This window comes from Xenopus tropicalis, chromosome 1 (assembly GCF_000004195.4).
Source record: "Xenopus tropicalis strain Nigerian chromosome 1, UCB_Xtro_10.0, whole genome shotgun sequence".
Lineage (NCBI taxonomy): Eukaryota > Metazoa > Chordata > Amphibia > Anura > Pipidae > Xenopus > Xenopus tropicalis.
Genome location: NC_030677.2, coordinates 119,005,815 through 119,011,814, shown reverse-complemented (window position 1 = coordinate 119,011,814; position 6,000 = coordinate 119,005,815). Strand labels below are relative to the sequence as shown.

At 41.5% G+C, this 6,000-nt stretch overlaps 1 long non-coding RNA gene across 1 annotated transcript; it reads left to right on the top strand.

Moving 5' to 3' along the window:
- Window positions 1-3,834: 3,834 nt before the first annotated feature.
- LOC116408324 lies at window positions 3,835-5,065 on the top strand. The gene is made up of 2 exons (XR_004220871.1): window positions 3,835-3,998; window positions 4,956-5,065. It is a non-coding gene; the product is annotated as an uncharacterized LOC116408324 (long non-coding RNA).
- Window positions 5,066-6,000: the final 935 nt, after the last annotated feature.

Genomic DNA, 6,000 nt, shown 5'->3' with positions numbered 1-6,000 from the left:
CAAGGAAAAGCTTCATCACTAAGGGGTCTCTCATTTATTATAATTACTAACCTCAGACCCCATTACAGTGCTCCTCTTTGTGAAAAAAAAAATCACTGCCCTGGGGTACAATTCTAGAAAGCACTGTGCCTGCTGTCTGAGCTCCCTTGTGGCTGCCCTGGGCCATGTGCATGTGCAGAAATCAAAGGGGTAAATTACCACATAGAACACTGCAAAGTAGAACACTGCATTTTTCTTTGCACCTTACACACTGCATGTTAACTGCATTAGTCAGCTCTGTATTGGGGGGGGGGGGGGTGTCACAAGGTGCAGCCCACAACAGGGCCCTGTCCATACCACCTTTTTCTAAGGGTCATACAGGGCTGATTCCTACGCTAGCATCAGCCTTTCCATGTGCCTGCATCTCTATAGGGAAAACAGCACATTCAGTGCTTCATAGGCAGGGACACAAGTATTTCCCCACTGTCCTATCCCTTTAGAGCAGTGCTGTCTAACTTCTGTTGTACTGAGGGCCGGAATTTTTCCGACCTACGTGGTGGAGGGCCGATAATGGAAGCCAGTTTTGACCACTCCCCTTTTTGAAACCGCACCCACTTGAAACCACAACCATGTTATCACATGACCATACCCATATTAATGGTTGTAGTACAGCAAAAACCTGCCATACTCTGCCTGCCCTACCCTGCCTGTGTGCCATACTCTGCCTGCCCTACCCTGTCTTGGTGTGTGCCATACTCTGCCTTCCCTACCCTGCCTGTGTGTGCCAGACTCTGCCTTCCCTACCCTGCCTGTATGTGCCATACTTTCACTGTGTGTGCCATTCTTGGCTGGTTTGTGCCAAACTTGGCCTGTGTGTGCCATACTCTGCCTGCCCTATTCTGCTGTGTGTGCCATACTCTGCTTGCCCTATGCTGCCTGTGTGTATGGCACACACAGGCAGCCTACTGTGACACAATGCTGGCACTGCTCCTACAGTCTGCACAATAACTATATATTAAAAAACGTTTTAATTGCAGTACCACCTCAGTATATGTTCTTTTTGTAGTATGCAGGGATTATTTGTGGGTTTCTACTGCTCCTGAGGTGTGAAGAAGTGAACAATGGGGGTGATTACAGCCTGATCCTGAGGTGTGAACACTGCAGGGGGATTACATATTTAAACAATACAGCCTGATTACAGCCTGAATCTGAGGTGAGAACCATGCAGGGGGGGCAGTTAATCACAGTACTGATACCATTTAAAGCTTACACAAGAGTAAGCCACCAAAGCAGCCAGACAGGTGGGGGGTCCGCCAGTTGGACAGCACTGCTTTAGAGCATCCGGAGTGGGTCATAAGCACAGGCCAAGAATCAGCCCAGTGTGGCATTAATCTAAGGGCTTGTACACACAGGCTTTTTAATGTGTTTTTGCATTTCGTTTTATGCGTTTGCGTTTCACAGAGGGATACTTGCTGCATATATACCCAATCAAAAAGACAACCTGTCACTAACAGGCCTGGATTTGTGGCGAGGCCACAAAGGCCCAGGCCTAGGGCGGCACAAATTTAGGGGCGGCATGCCACCTTGCATTGGGGACCTCTCCCCACTGCTCCATATGGGAGTTTAAAAGATTGCTGGCGCACTTGTGCCCGCGCGGGGGGTGGTTGGGCAAATGAGGGGGGCGGCCTCGGGGTGCCCAGTCAAGAAATCTGGCGCTGGTCACTAAAGGGAGTCTTAGCAAAATAGATTACTACTTGTAACTCTGGTGTACAGTGGCAAGCTGTGTTTTCTTACTTTACTAAATATGTCTCAGAGTTGTTACCTAGATATTCTACACTGCGCTGGCATTTGACATTGCCTATTCGGTTCTTGTAATCTCTGTAGCATATAAACTGACTAATTAACCCTCAATGGCAAAGCAGTGTTTCACAGAGATCAAGGATAACATAAAAAAAACAATTTAAGGTCAGAACATTCAGCTATTCATAGAAGCCTGGAGGCTCTACCAGGGTTGCCCAACTGATATTTCAGGGTTCACATGAGGATGTCCAATTTTTTTTCAACTAGACAACTCCATAACTACATATTTTAATGTCTGTGTAATCCTTTTATCATCTAACTTTAAAACAAGTGGTTCTGATATGGCATTCATTATCCAGAATGCTTGGGACCTGTGGTTTTCAAGATAAGGGTTTTCCCATAATGTGTATCACCATACATTTTCTGCTAAAAACTTTTATACAAATTAACCCAATAGGATTTTTTGTCACCAATACAAATTTATTCAGCTTAGTTGCCATTAAGTATAGGTATGGGACCTGGGGTTTTCTGCATAAGAGATTTTTCTGTCATTTGGATCTTCTACCAAAAATCACTTAAAGGAAAGTCATTTTGGCATTTTACGGCCAATAGATTTGCCACATTAGTGCAACCTAGAATAAAATATTTATTCTGCAGAAACCATAACCATACCTGAGTAAACAGCTTTAGAAGCTTCCTCTGTTTGCTTAAGATAGCAGCTGCCATTTTAAGTAGCGTCCTGCCTGCAGTCTAGACCATATAGCTCAGATCACACATTCCTAAGGGAGTTCTTAGCATTCTCGTGGGAGGGGGGAGCAGAAGAGGAGAGAACTGCACAGACTCTGGCCACCGGAACTATGGATTTTTTTGAGAGAGGAAGTCAGACACTGGAACATCATGTTTACAAAAAAGAGACAAGAAATCTTGTTTCTTTTGATAGAGGACTCAGTGCAGCATTACTGTAAGAGCTTATGGGGTTATGGCTGTATTTACATAGACCTTTCTGATAAAGCTTACTTAGTTTTTACCTTTCCTTCTGCTTTAAACATGAAATAAACCCAATAGGATTGTTTTGCCTCCAATAAGGATTAATTAACTCTTAGCTGGGATCAAGTACAAGCTACTGTTTTGTTATTACAGAGAAAATAATTTTTGAAATGTTGAATTTAAGCTATTTCTAAGTATGTTACAGAATGTTCTATTAGAAACTCTTCTAATATTTGATAGTTTTTTTTTTAATTATTTGCTTATTTCTTCTGCCACTTTTATACTTTAATATGTAGGTCAGTGACCCCTGGCAGCCAAAAATATATTGAGAAGGTTAGATAGAGTGATTAAACTAATATATACACACACACACACAGTAAAATACATATAGAAGATTTATTGATACTTAGCACAGTTGCTGAGGGACTCCACCATACACAACGGCTCAGCAGCGATCCCAAAATAACCAGGAAGTCCAGGCTGAAAAGATCTTCCCCCCAAATGAAGCTTTATATATGCTTCCCCCACACAGAATACAAGAAGAAAAAATTGCATTCCTTGACTTGCTAAAAGCTCTAAGGGTGTTGTTCTGTTCTCTCTATCTTCTGCTGTGAATCACTTATTTTCTTTACATATGTGAAGCTACAATTTTATTGTTAGTGTTATTTTCAATTTCTATTTGGGCCCTCTGTCTTTCAGTCTCTTATGCCAACCATTGTCTGGTTGCTAGGACAAACTGACCCCTAGCAACCAGATAGCTGATGAAATTCCTCACTGTAGGACTGCTGCACAAAAACCTAAATTAAAAATAAAAAATTTACAATGGAGACTAATAGCAAATTGTCTATATTTTACTAAAATTTACTTTAAAGTTGAACTCCCTTTTTAATGAAGCGTTGCCTATAGACTCAGATCAGCAACACTATAAATACTTTATGGAGTATACTTTATTAAGAAGGCTGATACAGATATAAAATGACAGGAAATGGTACACAAGCCTGAAAGTATGTATAAAGTTCAATGACCGAGACAAAGCAAAGTACACAACAGGAGATGTTGTAACAGCAATGCAACATGTGACTCACTTAGGGAGTTTTTGTGTTGGTGTCATTCTTAGTAATAACCTTTGCTCTAATTATTTTCTACACTTCTGTCTTATTTCTAAACAGAGACAGCTTTATAGGAAAGGAACCACTGAAAAAGATGTTTATATCTGCAAAGCTACCAGAGATGTAAGCAAAGTGATTTTTTGCTAATTTACTCATAGCTCGTTGTTGGAAAAGCTTCATTTGTGTCACATGATTTTACTAAAAGCAGTCTGCAAAGACCATATGAGCTGGCCTATGGATCTCTGGAAGGAAAATGCAGACATCCAATTTATATTAAAGCAAATTAATGAAATGCCAAATAATTTCAGATTGGCAGTTGCTCTGCTCATTTAATTATTGGAGTGGCTCTTATTTAACCTAGCACAAGAGTTCTTTTACTGTAAAAGTACCACAGAAAAAATACATTTACTGTATATACAGTGGAGCAATAATAGGGGAAACAGGACCCTGGGCCCGGACCATGAGCTCTGCTTCCTCTGTTGTTGCAAGCGGGTGGTGGGCAAGTGGCCAAGTAGGGTTTGCTACTCTGTGCTGCACCCCTCCGAAGTTGTTTTTTCTTTGTGGGGTTTGGGCCTTGGCAGAGATATTACACCACTGTGTATATATGTACAGGGCTGCCATAAGTAACCTTGAGGCCCCATTCTACTAAGTTTGCAGGACCCCTGTCCCATGGGGGGTTCAATTATTAGCCCACTGGTTACCTGGGGCCCACTGGGTGATGGGCCTTGTCCCTAATGGTTATAAAATAAATAGGACCAACGCCGGATTTGTACTCCGGGGGCGCCCCGAGGCCTCCCCCAGTCACACCCTCCTCCCCCGCCACGCATGCACATTCACTTACCTGCCTCCGCTCACACATGAGCATTTGTTTGTCCTTTTTAAATCACGTACGAAGCATTGGGGAGAGGTCCCCATCGCTCCGTATGCGAGTAAAATTTTAGTGCGGCTTGGGCAACCTGCCGCCCCCCAAATTTGTGCCGCCCCAGGCCCAGGCCTTTGTGGCCTCGCCACTAATCCGGGTCTGAATAGGACAGCATGTAAAAATGCTATGCATTTATTTTAATATGCATTTCTGTTTAGCACTGGGAAGGGTATTCAGAAAGGCTGTGGATACAGAAGATGAAGAGAGGAGGAGTAACTTAAAGAGTGGATAGAAGAGGCCAGAATTAAAGCTATATTTCTACCCCGTAGATTGGCATCTGTGTGTGGCTTTTTACTTCTTCTGCTATACTCTGCATTTGGTCATAACAAATGACAGTTTGACTGATACTATAAATATTGATCAGCATCAATATATATATCAGTTTTGGCTCAGGCCAACTCAAAGAAAGACAAGTCTATTGAAAGCTATGCTATGCAACTTTTTAGTTAGTTTCATAAGTATCTGTATTGATAAAGCCTACTGTCCTGGGACTTTAAACTCATTTTTGAGGGTAACCAGGAAAATCTAAAAGGACTGGATCTGATTTGCTGTGGATCATTTGATGAATACCAATGAACATCATGAAATAATCAAAGCTGGTCTATAATAATCATTGGTAAGACCACCCCATATATAAATACTGAATAATATACTGAATAGGTAAAATATAGCATTATTGTAATTAGGAGTTACAGTGATGCACAAAATATTAATAGCAGAGATAAGACATCAATAACAAGAATTGATACACTATTAATATGCTGCACAACAGCAACGTAGATATAATAAAGAACTGAAGAGTTGCAGAAATGTCAGCCGACCCTTGATCCCTTTAGGGCGAGATGGGCAGTAGTCCCGGGCCCAGTCAAATTTTAATGTGAATGTGGGGCTGGCTGTGAGTTACATTATCAACATAACGTCCATAAAACCTTCTTGACTTGTCTAGAAGCTTATGTAACTTATGTATATAGCAATGACAAGCCAAAACTGTGTGGGCAAACTCCACTGACCACCAATGAATAAAAAAATTTAAGGTAAATTCCACTGCGCCCCTCAATCGACTGTCTGACTTATTAACTCATTAATTAATAATTTTAACTATTATATGAGCTACTACTGACTAGTTATTAGGCCCCACAGCAAATCATTGGGCCCATAAACTTAAGCAATTTACGTAACTTAGACAAAAACTTCCGTATGAAG